The sequence below is a fragment of the Rhinolophus hipposideros genome (genome assembly GCF_964194185.1).
Source record: "Rhinolophus hipposideros genome assembly, chromosome: 20".
Classification (NCBI taxonomy): domain Eukaryota; kingdom Metazoa; phylum Chordata; class Mammalia; order Chiroptera; family Rhinolophidae; genus Rhinolophus; species Rhinolophus hipposideros.
Window position 1 is genome coordinate 41129566 of NC_138066.1, and position 15454 is coordinate 41145019.

Here is a 15454-nt window from a genome sequence, read left to right on the forward strand (position 1 = left end):
TTCTCAGGTGCATCACAAACCCTTGAGGATCATTATTAAATTCTTTGTAAAATTCAGCCAGTTAAATATTTGCTGCCTCTGAACAAGCTTGCACTTGGACATACGATGTCTGAGTACCATCGGCTAGCATGGGTTGTGTCGGTCAATAGTTTTCATTCAAAAACTTCTCTTGGAGGAGGAAAAGAGCAAAGTCCGCGTTGCACTGCAGGAGGATGTCTTAACACCTCTTATCTGTGCATTTTTAAACAGGATTTGGTTTTACAAAAAGTAGGGAAGCGGCCTTAAAAGACGTTTTCCCACCTTGATGCTGCAGAGGAAATAGTGAATCTGGTCAACCAGGGTAGGAAGGCCTAATTTAGCCTAAAAATCTCAAGCTCATCTTAACAGCTATCCCGTGATTCATTTAAATTCAATGAAGCAGCTGAGAACTGCCAGCAGCCATTCTAATCTGTTAATACTCCACCTTCTAAATAAAAATCAATATTGACAATGTAGATAATGAACTAGCTCTAGCCTTAGTTTCATCTGAAAAAAAAAAAGAGAGAACAGAAAGTACTTCAGTACAGACAACCCCCCTGAGGCGCTTAGACCTTGATCGTTAGAAACTCTGAGCTCCTTTCCCTTTAGTTATTAGGTTCCAGGCCCACCTCACAGCCCAGCAGGGGCGTGCATGGCAAACGCGCCACACTGGGTTTCCAACACTAGTAAACCACAGGTCCATCGGCTCCAGCTTTCAGCCGCCATGAGGAAGACTCACTTGGGAAGTGTGCTACATCCCTGAAGGAAAAAGCAGCAACACGATTAGAAGTTTGCTTTAGATGGCTGGTTGGTTCTAATAATGAAATCCAAATTCAATTCACAGTCACTCATTTCAAACCAGGTCATGCTCCAGCACAACTGCACGGGCCTATGGAGGTTTGTGAGAGATAACGCTGGTGCCATCCACCGGGGGCAACTCAAGGAGACAACAGATGGACATCGTACGTATGGCATCAATGTGAAGCAAGAAACCTCTAAGGTAATGAAAACTCAGGACAGGTAAGCCCAAATCAGATGGTGCTAATCAAGGAAAGAGAAGAAGTCTGGGAATAATTATGTTTTTTTAGCAGAAAAGTCATGTACTTGTATGCGACTTAGGAGGAAGCGACGCGGAGAAAAGAATATTGCAGACAGGAAACATCAGCGCATGGGAAGGCACTGAGATGGAAGCCAGTCAGTCAGATGAGAACAAGAAGGTTGCTCAACCATGAGGTTCGCTCCAGCTGAGGGACTGCACTGGGGGTGCGGGAGGAAGACCAGCATTTGAGTTTAGGGGCAGGGAATCAAGTTTCAGTTTAAAACCTTTAAAGACTAAGTGTGTGGGTTTCCATATATTGAAATCTTAGGAACCAGAACCACGGCAGGTTCCCGAGAAGTGTGAAAACTTATGGTTTGAGGTGAGTGAATGCCTAGAAGACTATGGTGCCAGAAGTCCAGGAGGAGGAGGAGAAGAGGACAGTGGCTGTGGTCACAAAACACTACATTTCAAAAGGGGTCAAATGTTAACAACAGGTGGATTTGGGAAAGAGTGTGTAAGATGTTCCTTGTTCAGTTTTTATTTTTACAACCATTTTAAAGTTTGAAATTATTTCCAAATTAAAAACAGCAACAACGAAAAAGCAGCCTTCTAACCACTGTTTGGCTTTGGATCTGTTGTCATCTGTTGCTTTCTCTTGCCTCCCACTGGCTCCACCAGAATTATGAAGCCCGGTTACAGGTAGTAACAGGAGGAAGCCAAAGTCGGACCATTCCTTGAATTTTAATCTTTATTTTGAAATAATCAGACTCTCAAGAAACTGCAAAGGTAGTACGAGAGATCCCATGTACCTTTCACCAATCATTCCTAAATTTTAAAGTCAAACTTGAAAGCCAAATAAATTCCAAGTGATTAAGAAGTCAAGTTTTAACCACAGCCCAATAATTCCCCCCTGTAACAAAAGTGCGTTCCAGTCGGCAGAGTGAAACTTCCTCGTATAAGGACTTTCCGAGGGTCTTTCATGGGCCCACATTCAAGAAGTCATCATCAGTAGATACTCCCCAAGTATGGGAACAGGCAATTTACCCAAAAGTTCAAATGGCCAATAAACAAACAAACAAACAAACAAGCTCAACTTAGTAAAAACAACAGAGAATTGGAAAACAAATCAATAAAATACTTCCAGACATCAAATCCCATCATTAAAATATGTGCGATGCTGAACAGGGCATGTTGAAACAAACCCTCTATTATTCCAATGGCTGGAATATAATTAGTAAAAACTTTTCTGAAACCAGTTTGCAGTTAACTATGAAGCATTTCAAGAATGTTCACATCCATATACACACCAGGCAAAAAAAGAGGGGGAGGGAAGCATTAATGTTAGTTTTCTCTATATAATAGCCTTACCAGTAATTTTTATTTTCTACTTTGAGGTATTTCCAAATACTTTTATAATGTGGAAAAACTACATGTAAATACACACTAATCTTTAAAATAAAATCATTATCTTCAGAATATAAAAATTGATTAGCCCATCCCCCATGTATTACTCACAGAAAAGTAAGCCCTGGAAAATTGTTTTTATAAAACGAATAACACCATAGGTATGTATGTTTGTATGCGATCTGTTTTTATACTCCGGATTACACAGTGAAGTATCAGCAAGACCTTTGGCTTCAGTTCTACCAACTTGGTAAGGAATCTGACTCGCAGGCAAATGATTCACCCCAAGCTCCCGTTTCTTGGTCTATAAAATGGGAATGGCAAAAGACTGTTCAGAAGATGAAATAAATCGATGTATGTAAAACACTGAGCATGGTCCCTGGTACAGTATAAGCACTACCTCAATGTTAACTGTTCTTGCAAGCATTTCCCTAAGTCAATAAAGATTCTTTTCCACATGGTTTTAAATAGCTACATAAAACAACTATTCCATAATCGAACCATTCAACACAGGATACTATGAATCACTTGCTGTCACAAACAATGCTGTAATACATTATGACGCTCTGTATAACCTTTGACTGCCTTTCTCATTATCTCCTTAGTAAATATTTTTAGAAGTGAAATTACAGGGTTGAATAGCATATATGAATTTCAGTTCACGTTTTTTGAAAACCAGTTTCAAGCTCATCATAAAAACCTTCAAAAAGATGTACGCAGAGAAAAAGTGAAATTTTCTCCTGCTCCCCTCCAATCAACTGTTTAGAATGTACCCGTCCGTGCTTTTTGTACTCCTTTACATATATACACAAACTCACGGGACTGTTTTTGTTTTTAGTCTTACATGAGGTCATATGATACACATTGCATGGCAGTTTGTTCTTCACGTACCACTTCTTGAACCCTTCCCACACCTATACATATAAATCGACAGGTAGACACACACGCTTTTTCTACATAGTACAGATATACCATCGTCCATTTAATCATTCCTTTATTGATAGTTTAAGTTTTTTTTCCAGTTTTCACCATTAGAAACAACGCTGCCTTGAAAGCTTTCTACACATAAATCTTCTGCACAGAGCAAGTCTATCTGTAGGCCGCATTCCTGGAAATGGCACTGATGGGTTAAAGGAGGTGCACATTTTCAATTTTGAAACTGCCTTGCCAATCTGTCCAACTTATACTCCTACCAAACATCTATGAAGTGTCCATCTTGAACCCTTGTCAAGACTGAACATTATTTTAAATTACTGCCCATCTGATGGATGGGGAAATGGCACCTCAATGCTTTGATAATCATTTCAAGTTTTCCCCCATCTGTTTCTCTTCTGTTAACTTGTCATTCATATTTCTTGCCCAAACGTTTTTCTGATGGACTTTATGTATCATGGATAGTTACCACGTTCTCAGTTGCATGCAGTACAAACATTTTCCCCCATCTCCGACAACTGATCAGTTGGTGGCAGAATCAGTCACTAAAAACACATATGAGCAAAGCCATGAAGCAGCAGGGGCAGGAGCTCTAAGGAGGACCAACACCCTCCCGTGACAGTGACGGAGCTCATCCACTTCACTTCCCGGAGCCTGCAAACTGAGGGGAACCTCCGCCACTGTCTTCAAAGAACTTTTGAGAAAGCTCTAAATTCTTAGTCGTTGATTCTGATTCAGTTTCCATGGAACAGAACCTATTTTTCCATTTTGCACCAGAGACATTCTTAGCAACTATTCAAGCCACGCAAAGGAAACCAGAGCACACTTGAACTGATTATGTGCCTACGGCAATTAAGTCAAAATATTTTTCTAATAATATTGAAACAGTTCGTCTCACATTAACAAATACTTCTAGACCCTTTGAACTTGTGTTGCTTAGCCCAGCTGTAGAAACACGCCTTACTTCTTCTGGTCCCAGGTGTCTACTAATGACAGACTCTACTACGAATGAAGTGCTTTAGATCCTCAGCACTTGCGTGTTGAGGGCAGGTGTCAACCCTCCTCAAGCATCCCTCCTCCCTCCCCTACCCATTGCCACACTGTACAAAAGGTAAGTCCTTTTGTCTCACAGCCTCCGCTCTGGCTGCGATAAGGACGGAACTCCCACTGGGCTCTCCACCCCAACGCTTTGTTTTTTCTTCTCACAAACATCAGTCCAAGTACAACCTCTCGGCTTCACCCTCTGGTGGATTCAAACTCCAACCCCTTCTGGTTCCCCCACCCTCCCTTGTACAGTATCCTGCAGAGCCCTCCAGCAACCACCCGTCCTTACAGGGCTACGTGCCCTCTCTCAAAACAACAACAGAAAACCATGCTCCTCCTACTCTGCTGGGGTTTTTTTGTTTTTTGTTTTTTAATGGGGAGGAGAGCAAAGTAAGTGAAGAGCTGGCTGAGTTTCAAGACCAAACCCCCATGTGCACCACTCTGAATCATTAGCACTGCTATCCCTGCTGTGAGACACCCCCACCGCGGCCCGGGTCACTCCCAACTGCCAGGATGTCCACGCCACTGGGGAAAGTATGGAAGGAGAGGGGTGGGTGACGGTTGCTGCAGACCCAGCCAGGAGGTGGTCCATGCAGACCTGGTCCACTTCGTCGCTGTTTCCAGGAAATTCTGCAATTAGCACTCCGATTTCCTAGTCAGATTGCCCCATTAGTATGATTCCTGGCCTCATCTCTCACCCAAGCCTCCAATTTTGTCCCCCTCTTTTCTCCCTCTGAACAGACGGCCTTGCCTTTAATTCAATGGGAAGGTAATAGGAGTTGCCATCTTGTCTCCCATACCCAACTATATACGTTGATTGCTAGTCTCATCCCGTGACTAGAAATTCTTCTGTCTGTTCCTCTCTACCCTCCACCCCCACACAGACCCTATCCAAGTCCAGAGAGGCCTAATTCAAATCCCCATGAACCTACCTGGCCCTTTATTCCCGCCTTCCCCACCCCACTCCACACTAACTCCCTCTCATCCCTCAAGGACCCCTCATCAAGGACCCCCAAGGGGTCATCTGTGATGTTCTCATCTTCTTTATCCTCCAAACCTCTTTAGTTCCCCCAAGTCCCATTGCAGACTGAGTAGTTCTTTCATCACCTCACCCTTCATTTCATTCTGACTTGGTTCCTTGCCCCCAATCTCTAGCCCACATGCATTCTGCCACCTAACTAACCTTTAAACACTACTCTCATCATTTCACTCCTTTGCTCAAAAACTTATCACGTTCCTGTGACTCATCTAATGTCCTTGGCTTTCAGGGCCCAACATAATCCAGCCCCTCTATCTACTCAACCTTATTTTCAGTTGCTTTCCAGCATGTTCGCAACATTCTGGTTGGGTCTGATGAGCCACTTGGCTCATGTGAAAACCATCCTCCTTCCCACCTCCATTAATGCAGCTCCCCGTATTAGAAATGTCTCCCTCTCTCTTTTCTGCCTCATCAAGTCCTAGTATCCTCCATGAAGGCCAGGATACTTGAACTGAACCCCAGTTTTCATCCTAAAAACTCCAGCCTTTCAGCTGACCTCCTACAGCATTTATACCACATAAGTAATCATAGAAAGTGAATCCTCAACCAAGTGTAGGTTGAATTCCAAAAGTTCATCAAGAAGCCAATGGTTTGAAATTCAAAATCCATTTATCCTGAAGGAAAATAAATGGGAAATAGGTTTCTAGGCCCACAAAATTTATGCAATCTACAATATAACATAATTATGGTACAAGTATCCTTTCCAACTACACAGAACCACTATTTAAAACATAACTCAAGAAAACAACACATTCTGAGTTCAGATAATACCAGGACCTTAGCATTCGCGCCCTGTCCACGCTCTGGAAAAAGACAATTCTAGAGAATAGAAAGCCAAAGGCCCGGGAGGTAAATCCTGACACTTCTCACCCATCTGCCCCACCAGGCTTCTAGAGTCTGAACTCTAATTTCAAATCCAGCCCAAGGACTCAGGTCTGCTTTAACTCAAGTGTGAAACTTTCTCATTCAACAGAAGCAAGACCCTGGAAAAGCACAGAGAAACTGGACCCGTCTGCCCCCAGACACATAGGAGCACAGGGAGCAGTCAGAAGAAACGCTTCCTCCAGATGCCTCAATGACTTTCAAGCATCACCATGGAAAAAGACATCAAAGAGAACATGGGAAATTTTCTAATTTATCCAGAGAACAGAGCAGACACGCAAATAACTTCTAATTAGCATGCATAGGAATTTGGTGGCCACTCCCCAGTGGGGGTTAGGTTCGAACGTCAGGGCAAAAAGCTACCTATAGCCAAAATTATCTGAGACTCTCCTAAGTCTCCCACAAAGTACTATGTAGTCATTGTTGTGCCCATTCAAGTTTGAGAAACTTCAAGACCAACTAAAGGATGGAACTAAAGAAAAGACTGAATCTGAGCTGGCCCTTCACAACACTCTGCCTTGGGAAGACTTACAAATCCCTAACGTGGACGGGAGTTCTCAGGCTCCGGCTGCCTGCAGCATGAACTCTATCATGTTTTAATATTAAGCCTCTGTGACTTCAGTACACAGTAATAGATGTGGCTGTTGCAAGAATTAAGGCGGAAGGTAGCTTCTTAAATGAGCTGAGAACTGAATGGGTCCCATGGTGCACAGAAAACCCTGGGTAAGAACTGGCACTGAAAAAGACCCAATTTTGGGTATCAGTTCCACTGCTTACCAATGTGTGACCCTGGACAAGTTACTGCAGAAAGCATCTTTTTCCTCATATATAAATAAAATGGAGAGAATAGTGCCTCCCTCATAGGTGCTGCTGGGAAAATTAAGAAATAACATTTAGCACACATATGCTATTATTAGCAGCTTCAGCAGCAGGCGTGAGCACCTTTTTCATCCATAGCGATTTGGCCAGAGTTGACGCCACAGCCACATGTCATCAAGGATGAAACAGACAGATTGTCTCCAGCTTTCTCTCATCTCCTCAACTAAACTGTCCTGGCTGTCTGACTTCAGGTGTAGTTCAGGCAGCTGTGCCCATTAAGAATGAAAGAGGCAAAGTAGAAATATGGAAAGGTCTGTACATTGTTATACAATATGAAAAAGCAGAACTTGGGATGGTGTGCATACATCAAACACTATGTAAAAAGAATGTACAAATAACAGGATCCTAAGAGACTGCAGAGACTCCGTATTAATAGTTGGTGCTTTATTGTGAGTTATTTTTATTTGCTTTTAGGATAAAGCTGGTTAAAAGGATCATTTTTAAAAAATTTTTTATCAGGAAACATTGGGAAACAGTGTGTTTCTCCAGGGCCCATCAGTTCCAAGTTCTTGTCCTTCAATCTAGTTGTGGAAGGCGCAGCTCACTGGCCCATGTGGGAATCGAACTGGCAGCCCTGTTGTTCAGAGCTCGCGATCTAACCACCTGAGCCACCCAGCCGCCCCAAAAGGATCGGTTTTAAAATAAGGGCACTGGATGAAATCAGTAGTTTCACAAACCTCTTTTTTCTAGCCCTTACTCATGCTTGCAATATGTTTTGCAAGAGTCTAAACAAATGATGTTTAACTGCAATTGATTAATTCTGTTTACGATTTTTCCATTTCAATGCTGATCCAAATTTCACCCAACAATTCATTTATAAAGGGTTCGTAACAACATTATGAAATCAAATAACTGCCACAGGTGTGATGATGATAAGCATAGCTAAGTAAGCAAGAAACAATACTGTTGCTTAGTTTTGATAGTCAAGGACATTCACATTCAAGGTCAACCTCATTCTAAAGGTAGTGAGTAGTTCAGTTTGGGGAACGAGACCTGATACCAGCTCTAGGAACAATGTTTAGGGTTAGACCAATCCTGTCTCAGAAATTCCTATTATGTCATCCATGGCCAATCAGAACTTGGAATCAGCATGATACCATACAGACTTGCAATCCAAACAAAAGCAAGGAAACTTGATGATTTAGGTAGCTTTTGTGTCCTTATCCTGGGTAAACATATAGTTTCTATTAAGCCTTTTGAAGTGAAAATGGACCCCTGGCTCCCACGGGTTCCTTTGCAGATGCCAGGTTGAAATCACCAGCCTAGGTCAGCTCTGCCCAGCAGACTGCGGTGGGATAACTAATCAGTCAGCCCTAATCACCTTCTTAATCTTCATTTTCAAAGGGCAGATGCATTTTGGGATTGGGTGGAAGGGAGGTGTACCAGAAAGTCCTATGAAACATCTTCACACAGATGACCCAGCCATCCATCCCCATCTCAGGGCTTATTATAATTGAGGAGGGGGGACAGGAATACATATTATTAGAAAAAATTCTCCAGTATTCACAGCCTATGTGGGCACACACATGCCCCAATATGTACCATGAAATTGAGACTCACTGGTCTAAATCAACTCAGAATATCAGTAACGCATTACACACACACACACACACACACACACACACACACAGAGAGAGAGAGAGAGAGAGAGAGAGAGAGAGAGAGAGAGAGAGAGAGAGAGAGAGAGACAGAGGAGAGAGAGAGACAGAGAGACAGAGAGAGAAAGGTAGGTGATGGAATCACCAGAAGCTCAGTTGAAGATACTGTACCAGCTATTCCTGGGCACCAGTAACCAGTTAATCCAGTCTATACCTACGTTAGAAGGCACCACCTTAGAGACAATTGCTTTGTAAGAGGCTATTGCTCTGTACCTACATAAAAAAAAAAAAAAAAAAAAAAAAAAAAAGGCCTATATCCATCAAGGTCAATCAATCAACTACTTAGACATTTTAAATAGGAATCAGGTGGGCCGCTGCTTCCATGGGTACAGGACACAATCGAACTGCACTGAGTTCTGCTCCTGATCTTTGATATACTTACGGTGTTTCCCAGAAATTAAGCCCCAGTTAAGATCGTCAGCCAGATGGACGCATTTAGTACGTTATGACGATGTTCCAGAAGAAGGTGACATGAATAAATGTAGATTATTGTACATGAAAAAATAAGACATCCCCTGAAAATATGCCTTTTGGAAAATATGTCTTTTGAAGCAAAAATTAACAACAGACCCTGTCTCATTTTCAGGGAAATACGGTATAAGACTTGGTCTTATTTTCAAGGAAATACGGTACCTGTACTGTTTTGTCGTGGCCTCATCTCCTTGGGCTCATCCTAGCAACCCCTAACTCAGACCCAGGGTACAGAGGTGACCCCAGACAGGGCCCCCACAGCGGCCCATTCCTGAAGGTCTGTTTCATTGCTGTCTCAAGGCCCAAAGCAGGACAGAAGACCGAAATAAAAAGCAAGTGGAATTAAAAAAAAAAAACCTTGGATGCACAAAGGAACAAGGGAGAGAGCTGTTTCTTGGCAGACCAGGGAAAATAAGCACAAGCAGCACTTCGTAACCAGAAACGCGAGTACACAGCTTGGATGCAGACCAGTTAACTAACCCTGGAGTCCCCAGGAACCTCATGGCCAGACTGGGGCTGCACGGGTGTTTCAAGGAAACGAAGGCTGTGAAGTTGTAAGCTTGATGTGTTTCTGTTCACAGACCCACTAACTGCCAACCAGCAGTGTCCTGCTTCCCAGATGATTAGTGCTGAGTTTGTTGGTGGATTTTTTCTTCCAGCTTACAAGGGTTCTCAGAGGGTACTCTCTGCCAAAACAAAATGACAAAACAGGAGCAGAACTTTCTGGCTATCCACTTGCAATTAGGAAGCCATTAAATTCCACTCAGACGACACCCAAAAGCACGCTGCCTGGGACAGCGGAGGCTTCCTGCAAAGAGCCCCAGCTCAGGAGCAGCCTCACTGGGCCTGGATTTTCTGACCTGTCAAACCGCACCTCTCAGTTTGTTGGGAGAAAGAAAAGATGGGACCGCACTTCACCAACTGTCAAGTTTGGACACTGGTAGCATAGAAATGTTGTGACCAACCACACTGCTCTCTCCCCGTGGGTATGATGGAGTCAAGTACACCAAGGGAATATTATGGCTCGTTCTCAAAAGACCCTATCTGTTTGGCATTCTATTTAAATCAAGATGTATCATGATTATTCTTTTCTTGAGAAAATACAGGGTTTTTCCCCCAAAAGACTTTGACAGCCATTTAAATTTCAACAGTAAAGAACACTATTTGTGTACTGAGCAGTACATGGCCCAATCAGCTGAAGCAGCCGGAATTATTTCTTGGACGAGAGGAGGGCCCAGGGCCTTAGAGATCCAAGTCAGACGCAGTCTTAACCTGTGAGGATTCACCAGCAGGATTTTGAACCAGTATGACAATTAACTTTGACGTGGGCCAGGCCTCCAAGTGCTTTACCAACAATATCTCATTTAAGTCTAACAACTTTGTGAGGTAGGTACTGTTATTATTTCCACATGTTACAGATGAGGAAAAAGATTGAAAGTGGTTTAGGCAACTTATCAAGACAACAAAAGCACTAACTGGCAGATCTAGGACTCCTGCTCCCAGGCCATGCTCTTCACCACTGCACCATACTGCCGCATTCAGATACTCCCAGGGACAGACCAATTCAGAGCCAACAGAAGCTTTCTACAGATCGCTGTGCTCCAAGAAAGAGGTCCCTCCGTTCAACATTTATTGAGCACTGGCTGCCTACCAAGCCCATCACTGAAAGACAGAGATATTCACCATCTCTCTCCAGGGGAGCATCAATTCTGGAGGGACCCTGAGTCTAAATACAACTCAGGAAAGCACCAAAAAGGGCTTTTAAAAATTGGAATACAAAGGAACAAAAACTCATAGACACAGACACAATTTAGTGGTTACCAGAGGGAAAGCGGGGAGGGGGTGGTAGATGAGGCTAAACGGAATCAAATATATGGTGATGGAAGAAGTGAATCTGGGTGAACACACAATGTGATAAATTAGATGATGTATTATTACACCTGAAATCTATGTAACTTTACTAACCATTGTCACCCCAATAAACTTTAATTAAAAAAAAATTCGTAATAATTCACAGAACAGGCTAAAAATACTTTAGTCTCTATTGCCATCAGCCCCTCAAAGCCTGCTTGGGATAATCATCAACCAACTAAGGAAACACGCTCCATATTTTGAAGACTTTCTCCTAGTACAGTAACTACAGTGTACACCAAAATGAAATCCAGCAGGCCTCCATCAGCCCTCAGGACTACTTATCCTGCCTCACTCCTAATTCATTGCTATAGAGAGAGAAGTAAATGTTCTTTTGGATGAACTGAAATCATAAAATCCCCCAAACACTGCACACCCCCTTTTGTGTGTGTACTGGAACACAGCACAGCACTCGAGTAGCCCTCAGGGAGCTTGAGAGGGTTAAGAGAGAGACAATCAAATAACCTGTGCAGGAGCTGTGAAGGAACATGTGAAGGAACCTGTGAAGGAACATGAAGGGTGCCAAGAGATCACAGTCAGAGGGAGACCTCGTCAGCCAGCGCGTCAGTCACGGACAGGTCCCTGGGCTGACATCTCAAGGATAAGTCGAAGTTGGCTAAGGGATGGTAGCATGGTCGGTCCAGAAGAGAGAATGGCATGAGCCAGAAATGTGAGGCAGGAACACAGTCTAATGAAGGAATCCAAAGAACCCCTTGGATGCCGAGCAGTGTACACAGCGCGAGGCAGGAGAGGTGGGCAGGGCCTTGAGGGCCACATTGCAGAACTGCTCTTTACACCAGGGTCCATGGGGAGCGCCTGGGCTACTGTATGTGGTCTGGAGGCTGGCTGCAGCATGACAGCAGCTGGAGGGAGGCAAGAAGGAGGTCAGGGAGGTCAGTCAGACTCCTACATTTCAGGTGAGAGACCATGGTGCCCAGAACAGGTGGGTGGCTATAGAGACGAAAGGAGGGACTTGAGATTTATAAACTGAAATGTGAGGGACTGGGTGGGCAGGGTCTGGAATGAGGCAGAAGGTGCTCTTAGAACAAACCTTAGGTTTGGGGCTGGCAAGACTTGGCATTTACAAAAAGTCCAGTGGTCAGTGTCCTCATTCACCAAATCTGGGAACAAGACAAGGGTGACCTTCGAGCCAAACACTCGATCGAGTCAAACAAGACCTTCGAGTCAAACACTTGGTAACCTCCAAGGGTGGACATCAGAAAGGTGCTGAAAGTTCTGGTTCAGTAACTGATACTATTATATGTTCAGCCAGACAGGAGACTAATGGTTCCTTACAACTAACCGAAAACCAGCAGAAAGAGAACTTGTTACATGATGAAGGACTTTCTTGGAATCAGGAACTTCTAACAATATTGTGCAAGAAACACATAAAATAAAACAATTTCAGAAATGTTTGCATAAGTTCAACTTTTTGGAAAACATCTTTCAAGAGAAATTTAATTCCATCTATTCCACACACAAAAAAATTCTGCAAACTCTGGCATCCTAATGTAAAATAAGCAGCAACAAGAAACTTCAATAAGAAGAAAGAAAAATAACTGTTCCCTAAAATGATCAGTGAGGGGTCTTTGTATCACCCTAACAGCTCACCCAGTATGCACTAATTCACTCAAAGCTTTGAGTTAAAAGAAAAGAGAATTAACTTTTATTGAAGATATATGTCCCAGGCACATCGAGACACTCTTCATTTAATCTTCGCAGCCCTAGGAGGCAGGAAATTGTGTTTCCACTTGGCAAATGAGGAAACTGAGACAGACAAATTAAGAAACTTGCCTAAGGCATTGTAACTAGTAAGGACAGAAATGGAACTCAAGCAAATCCAGGCGCGCAACTCCCTTCCCAAAGCCCAAGACCAAAATGGGAAGAAGCAGCTCTCTCCTTGGTCCCAATCTTCTGCTGTGGAGGTTGAATATTAAGATATTTATTCCAAAAAGTTTTTTTTTTATCATCATCTGCAATTCTGCAATTACATTCTTAGCCTCAAGGTAACCTTAATTTTTAAAGAGTTGTCTTTGTCAATTCAATCCTCTCTGCTTCAGTTTCTTAAGTTTTACCAGGCTAGACATATAAATCACACCCAAAAAAGCTTTATAAGTTTGGTTATAAGTGCTTATAAAATGCAGATCAAAGTGTAAACTCAGACCTGGAAAAAAACAAATGTTTGTTTTCTATCAAATGTCTACTGCATGTTTCTAGCTAAAATCCACTGATACTATAGTGAATAAGCCACCCCTAACTTACAAAACAATTTTTCAAAAACCAGTATTCTTAAGCCAAACTCGGAACTTACTTTCCTAAAGAAATAATGCTACGAGAAATTCCTTGCCAGGCCACAAAAGCTTAACTCAATGGTCATCCAAGGATTCTATACGAACTAACAGGAAATATTCAATAGTCCTTACAAATGGCAAGTATGTACACTATATACCGTGTTTCCCCGAAAATAAGACCTAGTTGGACAGCTCTAAGGCGTCTTTTGGAGCAAACATTAATATAAGACCCGATCTTAGACCGGGTCTTATATTAATGTTTGCTCCAAAAGACGCATTAGAGCTTATTATCTAGTTAGGTCTTATTTTGGGGGAAACACGGTAGAAATGGGGCAATTTGCAAATGATAATTGAAGGGAAAAAACAAACTGGTAAGAAAAGTGATTACAGTGCTTAAAATTGTAAATGTATGTCTGATATGTTAGTGATAGAGTTTAACTTTCCATTATTGAGATATATGTATACACATACATATACACACATATGTACTCATATGTATAAAGCTCTTTGTCAACACACGTTTTAAAGTCCATTAACGTTTCAGCTATCTAAGATAGCAGCATTTCTCAACTTGGCATCGCACGCCCCACGGCCCAGCCCACAACACCCTGCACTGGGCACAGCCTCACGTAGGCTGCTGGCTCAGCTCCTGGGAAAAATGGCTGAGGTGACCTTGAAGAGGAGGAGAGCAGAGGTGGAGGTACAGAGGGAAAAAGGGAGCAAGAGGCAGGTGGCCTCAGGTGGGTAAGGCAGGTGCCAGGTAGGCTGGAAAGAACAGGCATTTCCAACTCAGACACACGGGAGCAAACTCTAGCTCTGCCCCTCTCCAGCTGTGTGACCTCAGCCAAGTTACCTAGTCTTTCTGAGCTTCAGAAAGATCTCCATTGACAAAACGGGAAAATAAATCATGCTGCCTCACAGCATGTGTGTGGGGTGAAAGGAGTTCTATACAAGCCCCGACCCAGGCGTCTTCTTGTATGGCTAGTCCTCTTCGTGCCTTGACTGGTTTAGACGCAGTTTCCTGGTCTGCAAAGCGGTAGCAGCAACAATAGCATGTTGTGAGGATTAGAGATTTATGACAATGGGTCTGTCAATTGCAGGCCTATATGAAGACTGGTTACTGATGTGCCCTGTGACTCTGAGCTAATAGGAATAACTATGGGGCTAGTTAACAATGGCTCATGGGTGAAAAACTATTTTGAACAGTGGCAGTATCACTGGCAGAAGTACACTGCTTCCTAAAAGATTGTTTGATAATTTTGCAATTCAATGCTTGGAAAAAAAATGACCCTGAGGGAAAAAAAATAGCCTTAGGCCAAATCCTTCACCCTGTACCCAGGCCCCAGAATTCTGGGACCGGGGGCCAAGCTGAGGTCAGCTGGCCTCTGAACGTGGTGACCATTCCAGAGAAAGCATTCAGGTGGTCAGACCTGTGGAGTGACTGGTGAAAGGCAGGTCACGCATTAAAGACTGGGCATGCATACCATGGGTAAGCTGGGTTCAGCGGCCCAGCTCAAAGCCGACCTAGAGAGATGGGAGATGGTCAGTCGGCTTTGAAGCACAGCCAACAGGCCAGCAGGAACCTCATCTCTCTTCCTGTTCTTGCCACAGGAAAACTGGCAGTAAGAAAAAAAGGGCACCAAACCAGAGAAAGCTGGGTCACTCTCTTAAAAGGTCACGGACACCCAAGTCCCAACTCCTCAAAAGGTCCTTCAAATTAATCAGGCAAAATCTCTGCAAAAAAGCCTCACCGAGTTCCGTGGCTCCAAAGATGATTATAAGTCCCCAAAATTTGGTGGAGGAAAAATCATGGCAGGACTCCGCTCAAACGCCTCCGCAGAAAAAAACCTCCTGACCCCCTCATTCTAGAACAGCCTCCTGATCC

At 43.2% G+C, this 15454-nt stretch overlaps 1 protein-coding gene across 7 annotated transcripts in view; it reads right to left on the reverse strand.

Annotated features, from left to right (window-relative positions):
* The window catches only part of TEX2 (testis expressed 2), a 90300-nt gene that overhangs the window by 58409 nt on the left and 16437 nt on the right, over positions 1-15454 (reverse strand). The window contains exon 1 of one of the 7 annotated variants that reach the window (XM_081027156.1): positions 11744-11760. The exons of the other annotated variants lie outside the window; for them this stretch is intronic. The gene's annotated coding sequence lies outside the window, so the exon portion shown is untranslated. Of the gene's footprint in view, positions 1-11743; positions 11761-15454 lie in introns of those variants that run through there. 7 annotated transcript variants of the gene reach the window in all.